Genomic DNA, 11,183 nt, shown 5'->3' with positions numbered 1-11,183 from the left:
ATATCATGCTACAAACAGAGAAAACAGTACATGATCTCCTGCCACCATGTGATGTAAATATGTTAATAGCAGAGCAGCAGAAAGCTTCTCCACAGGAGCTTACAGTCTGGAAAGAGAGAGGAGCAGTAAGAACAGAGGGTGTGTGGAGGTCTCCGGACGGAAGACCAGTGTTACCCCCAGGGCTGATGAGATCATTCCTCCAGGAGGCTCACGGGGTGACTCATTGTGGAAAGATGCAAATGGTGCGAGGTCTCACTCATTGGTGGCACCCTTTTCTGCCAGCCATGATTGAGAATCACATAAGAGAATGTGAAATATGTATAGAATATAATGTCAGACCCACAATGAAACCACACCAAGGGAAATTTCCTCTCCCTAAACTCCCAGGTCAAGAGGTCATTATTGACTACACAGATATGATAGAAAGAGTGGGAGGACACAGGTACCTTCTGGTGGCGGTGGATGCATACACCGGCTGGCCAGAAGCCATACCTGCCAAATCAGAGGATGCAAAGACAGTAATCAAATTTCTGATAAATCAATATATCCCCAGGCACGGGTTCCCCAAACGAATCAGATCTGATAACGGGACTCACTTCAAAAACAAAGACCTACAGCAGGTAGAGAAGGCATTGGGGCTAAAACACACATTTGGCACAGTCTATCATCCTCAGTCACAGGGCAAGGTGGAAAGGATGAGCCAGTCTATTAAGGGAAAAATAGGCAAAATCTGTGCTCAGACTAAAATGAGCTGGGTAGATGCTCTACCCCTAGCTCTATTGTCAATCAGGAGCTCAGTGAACTCATCGACAGGGTTCATGCCATATGAACTAAAAACAGGACACCAGTTCCCGGGACCGGGAGCTGGGATCCAAACTACAGAAGAAATAGAAAGCCCTATGCAATACAAACCGTATTATGACCAACTAACAGCATTGGTGTCAGCTTTCTCCAAACAGGTGACCACAGCTCGGGAGGGAGCAGAAGGGAAAGAGCCCCCAACATCAGAGTGGGTCCTGCTCAAGGTGATCAAACGAAAGTGGTCAGAGCCAAGGTGGACTGGTCCCTACAAAGTTGTGGAACGGACGTCCCACGCCATCAAACTCCAGGGAAAAGGTGACACATGGTATCACTGGAGTCAGTGTGCAGTGGCAGAGACACCTGCCCGAACACTGGAGGACATAAGAGACACTAAAGATTAAAAAAAAAAAAAAAAACACAGCTTACTGACACAGACATTTATTCATTTAGCTTAGCATAAGTGCAGAAGAGATATCCTGTGATCAATGTGAAGGTTTGAAGCTCCTTTGAAGTAACACTTTGCCCAGAGTATGTTTGAGTAATATAAAGCCAGGATACAAGAAAGACTCGCTTGCAGCACATTTACACTCCATATTTACTCTTATATTTTACACGTTTATATTTACCTTTTTGCAATACAAAATAAAGAAATGAAATTGCTGGGATTAGAACCACGCCACCATAAGTGGTGTGTGTTGGGAGTTGTTGTGTTAACCTGTGTTATTGTTTTACCTCTGTTGTATTATGAGTCTACCCTCAGAGACAAAGCCATAGAACCTCCACGAAACCGAACCAGGAGAAACGCACCAGGGAGTGGAACGTCAGACTCCTGCACAGCTAAGTATGGTGGAGTAGAATTGACATACATCATGGGGCAAAGTACAGGGTTCCAGTTTGACTTGTGTTCCGTAATAGACTGTAAAGGAAAGGATCCAAACTGGAGGGGGTACGATGTGTATTTATGTATGCTAACGCATAAAAGCAGGTGGTGTCCAACCTGGAATTTTGTGCTCACGTGGACTGGTGTGACTTGGAATGCCCAGGCCATGTGAGCAAGGAAAACTGTGTATCAGGGACAGGGTAAAATTGCAAAGACAACAGTACCAACCACTCCAAGGCTCACATAAGCAGAACCCAGTATTACTCAGTGTGTAGACATGCTTTTGGCGGAGAAAGGGGGTGTCTGCTCTATGTTCCAGGGCCTCTGCTGCACCTTCATCCCAAATAACACAGCTCCAGACGGGTCAGTAACTAAGGCGCTAGAAGGGCTGCGCACGCTCTCTGAGGAAATGCATGAACACTCAGGTATTGATAAACCCCTGGGTGGTATCTTCGAGAAGTGGTTCGGTAAGTGGAAAGATTTAGTGGTATCGGTATTCTTGTCTCTGGTGGGAATGCTCGCGGTGTTAGCATTATGTGGTTGTTGTTGTATCCCATGTATCCGGTCCCTCTGTGAAAGAATCATAGTGTCAGCTGTGGAGAGAAAACATCCACAGCCCCCACCATATCAGATGACTCAAATGGAGACGGCCACCCTGTTAGGAGGGCCGCCTACTGATTCAGATTCGGAATCAGACTCAGGAGAAGACAAGGTGTGAGTGGTCTCATGTGTATGAGACCAAAAGGGGGAGTTATAACTTTTTGTTTCAAAAGAAACAAAAAGTGCAGTAATCACAATACCTAAAAAGGGGGACCTGGATACATTGGGACTGAAAAAAGTGGCCTCAGTCCTATGAGGCCAAAAGGGGGACTGTTGGGAATAGAATGATTTTATGTTTTACTATAAGTTGTGTTTCACTATATAAGTTTTAGATGTGTGAACAGTGAGAATACTGAGATGATTTCAGCTGATCTGAATGTGTTTGCTTTGCAGAAGTGGAGAAGTACAGGAGAGGAAGAGACATGTTCAAACGTCCGTATAACTTAAAGGAACACAAAACTACACAGCCCCAAACAGCATGGTAAACACATTCACACACCACAAAGCTTTTATTTTGAAAGGAGACGCAGTGACTTCTCGGATATATCAACGTAACACGGTAAATATGTATTTACTTGACATGGAGAGAACGATAGCTGAAAAACGAAGTGACAGAATACAAGTTTGATAGTTATTACTTTAATGATAATAAAACAACCTACTGTAACTTAAAGTTTACCTAAAAGTTACACTGTTGTTACGTATTATATGGTAGAACCTATAGCTGTGATTACTGTATTAAACACACACACACACACACACACATATATATATATATATATATATATAATATATATATATATATATATATACATATATATCACAACAAGTATTTCATTTATGGGGATGCACCTATATCTTGTACACTACATTTGATAGAGGGGGATTTAAACAATCATGCACTTCGCAAACACAGCATCCTGCTATATCTGAACACTATTCAGTGCTTGATCCTTAAACTAAAACAAATAAATTGTTACATTATGTAATTTTATATTCACTTATTTGAAAAGAACATGACTACACATGTTTGTGTCATCTACTATTTATTTGGTGTTGTTGTTGGTGCTATTGCTACCCACAATTTGATTTGATCAAATAAAATGATTCAAACACTATATTCCAAAATATCTAGCATTATATCTGTATAGTGTACTTTTGAATAGTATAATAGTGTAGTAGATGTCATTGTTGTATGAATGTCATTAAACTTGTTAACATACTTGCTACCTCACTATGTTTCACTGAACATGAATTTGTAGAACTTTTACAATGAAAAATGTCTCTCTCTCTCTCTCTCTCTCTCCTTTCTGTCTCAAAAGACCTTTTTTTCAAAACACTGTACAGGATTATGTCAACATAATATATATAGCTACTATCTAGAGTGGTCCAACATGATGTTAATATGCATATAATTTCTTAGCCAAATCATGTGAACATTTTTAACAGGTGAAGCTAATCTTTATATGGCACCTGTATGATACATGAGAGCAAACTGAGCTGCACAGAGGCCTGTCATGTATATGACATCTTTTGTAAGATTTCAACTTTCCTTAGGGCCGTGTGACTTGGTAGGAAAGGAGTGTGTAATCAAACAACAATTGATTTTGGACATTTTTAATATGAAAATGTTAATATTCCTAATGTAAATCATTTTTCCCATACCTGTGTGTATGATTACTTTGTTTTAGGAATTCATGTTTTAATATTATATATATCTGTATGTCATAATGTTTAACCTTACGATGCCATTTGATGGTGTGTACATAGATATAACCACCAAACCTTGAACTCATACAATGTGCACGTTTTCATGCATGCACCACTTCCTGATATAAGAACATTGACATAAGTAAAATCCCTTATTTTTGTGATGACAAGAATGTCAAGAACAAACACATAATCAAATCGTGTTGAATAAATTCATCAATATAAATTATTAGCTTGTTATGTATTAGACAAAATGTTAAACATTAAACTTTAGATGGGAACAATGCACTTCTCCAATTTCACAAATGATTAAATATAAACTTCTTGCTACTACAAAATGGTGTCTTTCATCACATACATATTCTAAAGTGTTTCCGCTATTTATACAAAATATCAATAATTCTGATAAATCACTATTCTGTTTTCATATGTCAAGCCCTTTCAGAAACAGTTACTGACACTGTGGCTGTAAATAATCCATTCAATTCATACACAACTGTTTTTCAACTTTTGAATGTATGCTCAAATATCCAAACCCAGATACAGGTTGTGTGAATGTTGTTGACTGTGGTGGTAAAATGATTGGGCCATTCCTTTTAGTATGGAAATACAGTACATTAGGTTAGCTAGACAGTATTGTGTCTTGCACTGAAAGGCATGGTCTTTAGACCCCTAATCCTAACAATACAAAAACACCTGGTTTTCACAGCTTCCTTTGTATGCTCACATATGTAAACTCACTCACAGACTGTGTAGGATGGGTACTTAACAACTGTGATTCCAGAGTGAATGATTCTGCCTGTTGGAATGTAAATGGTGTGGAGGTTCTCTTTAACCCTTTATGACCTACCATAGAACAAGTCCGCCAGAGCATATCTTTACAATTTTACCTGCTGTAGGGAGTATTTTAATATGCTATACATCAATACAACCCTTAAATCCCAAATTTTAATAATATGTGTGGACATATGTCCATACTAATTAAAGAAATTGCTAAAAAGTGCAATAAACCACTAAAAAAATGAAAATCGTTTTTGTTTTTACACATATTTTTCTAAATACAGAAATATCATGGCTGTATCCCTCAAAATTGTAAATGTAAAAAAGTTGCACAAAATCCTTTCAAACCACAGAAAATTTATTTTGAGTGTTTTCATAACTTAATTTTTGAGATACACTCATTTTTATAAAATGTGACAAAAACGAAAGTTAAATGCACATTGTGCACAATTAGCAAAAATACAACATGTACATCAAAATAAACTATTTACAATAGAACAACCAAAGTTCAAAGTCAAACATTACTTTTCAATAGCACCAGGGGAGCTGTGATAGGTCTTGTGACAGTTCCTGTCCACGATGAGCAATATTTTTGCTGCATTTTTATTGGTGTTGGCACACAGTGTTTTGATGGCAGCCCGGTGAAAGTACATCCTGAACAGCTCAGATGGAGAGGGATTGTCCACATACTGTGATAGAGGTGGCTGCACACCTGGCCTCCTTTTGGGCAGAAAATGTGGTAGGGGATGTGGCAAGATGTCAGGCTCCTTTTCGGTTCTCCAGCCAGCTGCATCACCAGGGAGTGTCTCTGACCTGGAGCCTCTGTTTGCTGGAGACCGACTCCTTCCTCCCCCTCTGCCTCCCTCCGGGGTGCAGGGCGAGGAGACCCCCCCACTTCCTCCTCCTCATCATCGTCAACTCTGCATACAGATGTTACACAGTGTGTTAGATGTGTTCAACATGAGAGTAATACAATAATGGTGCGTATTTAGTGCAAAATGCTTTCAGTTGTGTTACATGTATATTTTCTTTACTTTACTCTAACTCAAAAACAAACAATATTTCATGAATATATACGTACATGTCATAGGAAGGATCTCTCCCTTGGATGAGGTCGGCGTCATCGCCACTGTCGGCAGAATCCGGACCAGATGAGTGGACTGAATCTTCATCCGACGCTGTAATTAGCTTGAAAGCTTCGCGCCGGGAGAAAAGCCGTTTCGTGCGTCCGGGTTGCTGCGGTTCCATATATATATCTGTGCGAGTGTGGAGTGTCTGGTGTGTGTGTGTGTCTAAGTGTTGTTGTGAAAGAGTAAAATACAAAACGGGAGCGAGAGCGAGTGTGTGACTGCAAGCTGAGAGAAATATTTACCGCGGAAGAAAGAGAGGAATTTCCCGGGAAATGACGTCACTCCTCGTTGCCGCGGGTAGTGTCGCGAGAAAGACACGCAAGAAAATAACGTGACAGTTGAATGTTTGTCCATTTCAAACATGACTTTCACATTGCTGCTCATATCATATCCAACCTGAATCTTCCAACACATTTTTTCTACCATTTCTCAAGAACATGCTTTACATGGTGAAATAAAATCATTGTTTTCATGTCACCAAAAGCACAGTATCAAACACTCTGTTTTGTTATCAAAGAAAAAATAGTCTAAATATTGCATTGCACTCATGTGTAAAGATCATACTGTCTTTGTGTAAACTATTGTAGAAATCAATCACCAAGAGCACACAACACTTGTGTTCATCTTAAACTTATATTTTCTCACTGAACTCAACAAAGTTTCACAGCACATAGGCATTGCAATACTGTATCTCCTTCGTTGATCGTTATGTCGACCACCTAAATATCCCATCCAATAACAGCAGATAGCACACTCAAAAATAAAGTTTGTATGACATATAGGGTATTTATATGTATCTACCCACTCAATTGTGAGTCTATTTTATGTATATGTATCGATATGTATCTATAACATTACAGATACCACACAAATATCCCCATTAGATATAATCCATGACAGATTTGAGTAAAGGTACGACAGCAAATCTCGGTATATAAACGGTTCACATTTCAGTAATGTACCTCTAATAAATAAATTGTACAGTACTTTTACTTCGTGACATTGTTTATAGGAACTGAACCGTAACGTAACTTCATACACAGGATGCAACCGTAGCTATTGCTAGCATAGTTCCTCAAGGATTTACGCTGTTCTTACTCTAATTTTGGCAAGCTAAACTTTGACATCACATTAGCTAAAGCTGTAAGACTGTAACAGTAATTAGCTGTTGTTGACTTTATTTCTATATCTTGAAATCTAATTTTATAGGTTGATGATAGTCGCACATTGGAGCTAAGCTAACAAACGCTAACGTCAGCTGTCACTTGTTGCTATAGGAACGGTAATCATTCACAGACGGACTAAGTGAAGAGAACAGAAACACCTTCATTGTAAATATAATTAAACACATTGTATTTAACACAGGATGTCGTATTTTAGTAATTAGTAAACTTTAGATAAAACTACCGTATTTACCATCGCTCTGACGCCAAACAATGGAAACAGGTTATAAAATACTACGCTTATCCTATCCACGGAACCGCTGATATTACAGTCTTCCACAAATTTCACAACGGACTCCGCTTTAAAAGATACAGTTTCAGGACCCCAAAAATGTGTGGCCAAACAGCCAACTCGCATTGAATAATCACGATTTCAGATGTATGCAGGTCCTCTAACATTATGTAAACACACAAGGTGAATGTCATGCGTGTTTATCTTCCATATGTAAACATCTCTAAAACAATGTGGAGGTAAAATATAGATGGACATGCTACACAGACCATCTCACACATTAATTAACTATTACTGTTAATAACTATTAACATAAAATGACACACTCAAATATAAGTTTGCCAACTGTTACCAAAAAAGTACAGAACTACAGGTTCTGTCATTACAATTATCACAAAATCATATAGAACATGTAACTTTCTGATACATTCACAAAACCAATCCATAAAAACATAACCATGCGTGGACCAAATCTTTGCAATTGCTGTGAAATCATGGTCCATAACCTAACCAACGAACGATATATTACCCAAAACCAATACAGAAGTACTCCATGAACTGATGAATATTCTCTACATAAGCAATTACAACTACAAAAAACTATTTGAACTTTGCAACTGTGTTCAATACAGGGTTAACTATATCCTTGGGTTGCAGCACATTTTCATAAATGTACTACAAAATGCTTATTTGTTGATGTTACATAGGGATATGTAATGATTACAATTGTCTTCTGTTTTACATTAGACAATGGCTGACAAATCACCTGCCAAATTTCCAAAAATTGATGACCCCGAAGCAATGGATTTGCGACTTGCTCTCCAAATGCTCTCTGTAAGTACATTCACTTAATTCAGTGCTGTGCTATCATGTACTTTCATGTTTGTATGTCATTATAACTATCTTATAACTGCTTGTGTAATCTATAAATTGCAGTGCTCATGCACGGACAGCGGTGTAACACGCCAAGAACACCAAATACGCTGCACAGAAACTTCTGACAAGGCCATGACCATGGTAGTGCGCCTTACAAGGAAATACAGGGCAGTCAAAAAGGAAAACATCATGTTGCGGCAGAGAATGGCCAAACAGGACAGGGAGATTTCACAACTGAAACACAACTCACACCACAAAAAAACAGCATTCAAGTACAATTCCAAACGGTGAGACAAATGGATATGTAAACATCATTAATACTGTTTGGCAATTTTTTGTACAACCAACCATGACTACCAATTCTAAATACTGAATGTTATTGTGCTTTAAAGATATAACTGATGCAGACATGATGGTGATACAAGAACCAACAGAAACAGACATGCATCCATTGGTGTTGTCCAGTGGTAAGTTGTATCTCTCCTAGTATGCTACAACTGAACACCTGCCTTTACATGTACCTGTATTGGATGAATACTACCTAACTATCTCAATATTCTTCTCTGTTATAGATGAACAAGACACACAGAAAGACACCAAACAGCCTGAACAATCAACCTGAAGACCTGATGTGACACAATAACTTCTTTTTCACCTGTATATCTTTTAAACATGTAAATAAATCTTTCTTTATAATTAAATGAACTTGTCCTGCAATATACTCACAATCTAACTACTGAGAAACTTCATATCTTACACTTATCTTTAAATAACCCAGGAATTTCTATGATTTGGCTGTGATTGATGTAAACATGACAAATCATTAAGGGTCTACAGTTGTGCACAACGTTTAATTTAGAAATCTCACATTGCAACAGCACTACATCAGCTACCATCTAACAAACTTCATATGTACCTATTGACATTACCCTGAACATATTAATATAACCATGTACAATTATACTCACAGAACCACTACCTAGAAAAACAACATATTTCTGGTGACATCCTTATATTAAGATTCACAACCCTTTCAAAGCTATGATCTATATTTGATGTACATAGATATGAGCCACCAGTAGTATCTACAGCAATGCACAGTGTTTCTTGGTATGTCACACCATAAAACAAAACAACTATAACTTTGCTGAAATATTCCTATCTACAACAAACTTCATAAGACTCATTTTAGTCCTACTATGATTCAATCATATGAAAATATTTCATGATACTCATAATGCGAATGACTACTAATACAGTAGCTTCATCACACACATTTCTTTTGAATTATCTGACAAGAATTGTGCTATCATATACGTGAATCTGTGAAATTCTTCAAATTAGGAATGTTATTATGTGAGTATAAATCTAAACTGTCAGTACAACTCTTGTGAACACAACTCTAATTTCTACAGAGTTTTCTAACTACAAAATACGCACTGTGAACACTTATTCAAGTTTGTGGGTATGAGTATAAAGTCTTATAATGCAACACTGAGGTCACAGGCAGGTCACAGGGAAAAATAATCGCACACTTATTACTCCAAAAGGGCATGCCCCAAAGGCAATCATGGCTGACCAGAGCACACATGTGGAACTGCTAGCTTATGTTACTCTGTCCTATAGCTGCAGTCCTGTAAATAATTTTTCAAGACAAAATGGCCTATACAAGACAATTAGGATGTAAGCTGATAATAGCAGAGTTGGAAGATAAATACATGCAGATTTGAATGAACTGTGAGTAAATAATGAAGGTATACTGTGCAGGTAGTGCTGTGACTGGCTGGTAACTGAACCCTGATCTACTGAATCATCTCCAACAAGAACAAAGAAAATTTGTCATTATTGTTTGATTATTTTCATTTACATTCCTGTCACACTATCAACACATAATCATTCTACCACACAATTGCCCACGTGTGATTCTGAAATGAAAAGTTAATATATACAATCTATAATTAGGTTGCAAATAAACCATCAACATCAAATATCAAAATCAATGAATAGTATTATATACATCTACATCAATAACCTGGAAACTAAGCCAACAGTTCACAATAAGACAAACCACGCATACAATTAAGTACTAATACTGCCATCTACTGGTGGAGAGTAAGCTTATCCTACTTCCACTCTGTTTCACTAAGGAAACAGCGCATTACAGTGTACATAAACATAAATACAACTGCTAACAGTAACAACTCTGCAAACACAATGATATCTGGTATTTGTTGGTTGAACTATATTACAAACTGTATTGCACCAAAAAATGCAAATCAAGAATCTAACACTTGACTCATCCTGTGTAAATGAAAGACATGCACAATAGTAATCTACATGTAATTAATCCCTATTTCCATCAGTCCATTTTTTGGTATATTTATTTACTTATTTAGTTATTAATTTGTCTCATTGATTAATGTATTTTTCCCCTGATATTTGGGTCTGTGTACCTTTTTAGCCATTATATAACATTACCATCATGTAACCGGTGAAAAATTTTAGAAAATCATGACATTAACCACTAAAGTGCCAAAATGGGCTCTCTAGCGCCACCTAGGCACACAAAAATGGCCACCACGGCCTGTAGGAACGTCGTAGAAACATGAAACCAAAAGTGGCGTGTTCGTCTCATGAAGACCTAAAAATCACGCGCTGACACCCCTGACCTAAATCCAACAGGAAGTGAGCTATTTGCCCTTTCAAAGTAAGATTTTGCCTTAAAACTGCCTTTCCTAAAAAATCTTCTTCTCATACACCGCTTATCCAATCGGCTTCAAACTTGCACAGATGAGAGATCAACTCGTTCTAACCTAATCTTATTCGTAACTTTTTCATTACTCGCTTAGTTTGGATTTTATGGGCTCCATAAGATGAGAGGTCAGAAAAACGTCCTAACGATCTTCGAAAGCTGTCCCATAGGAAATGAATGGCAGCAGGGGGGAGAAAGA

The sequence above is a fragment of the Epinephelus moara genome, chromosome 4, assembly GCF_006386435.1.
Source record: "Epinephelus moara isolate mb chromosome 4, YSFRI_EMoa_1.0, whole genome shotgun sequence".
Classification (NCBI taxonomy): Eukaryota; Metazoa; Chordata; class Actinopteri; order Perciformes; family Serranidae; genus Epinephelus; species Epinephelus moara.
The sequence above is the reverse complement of the archived record's forward strand: the minus strand, read 5'-3'. Positions refer to the sequence as shown.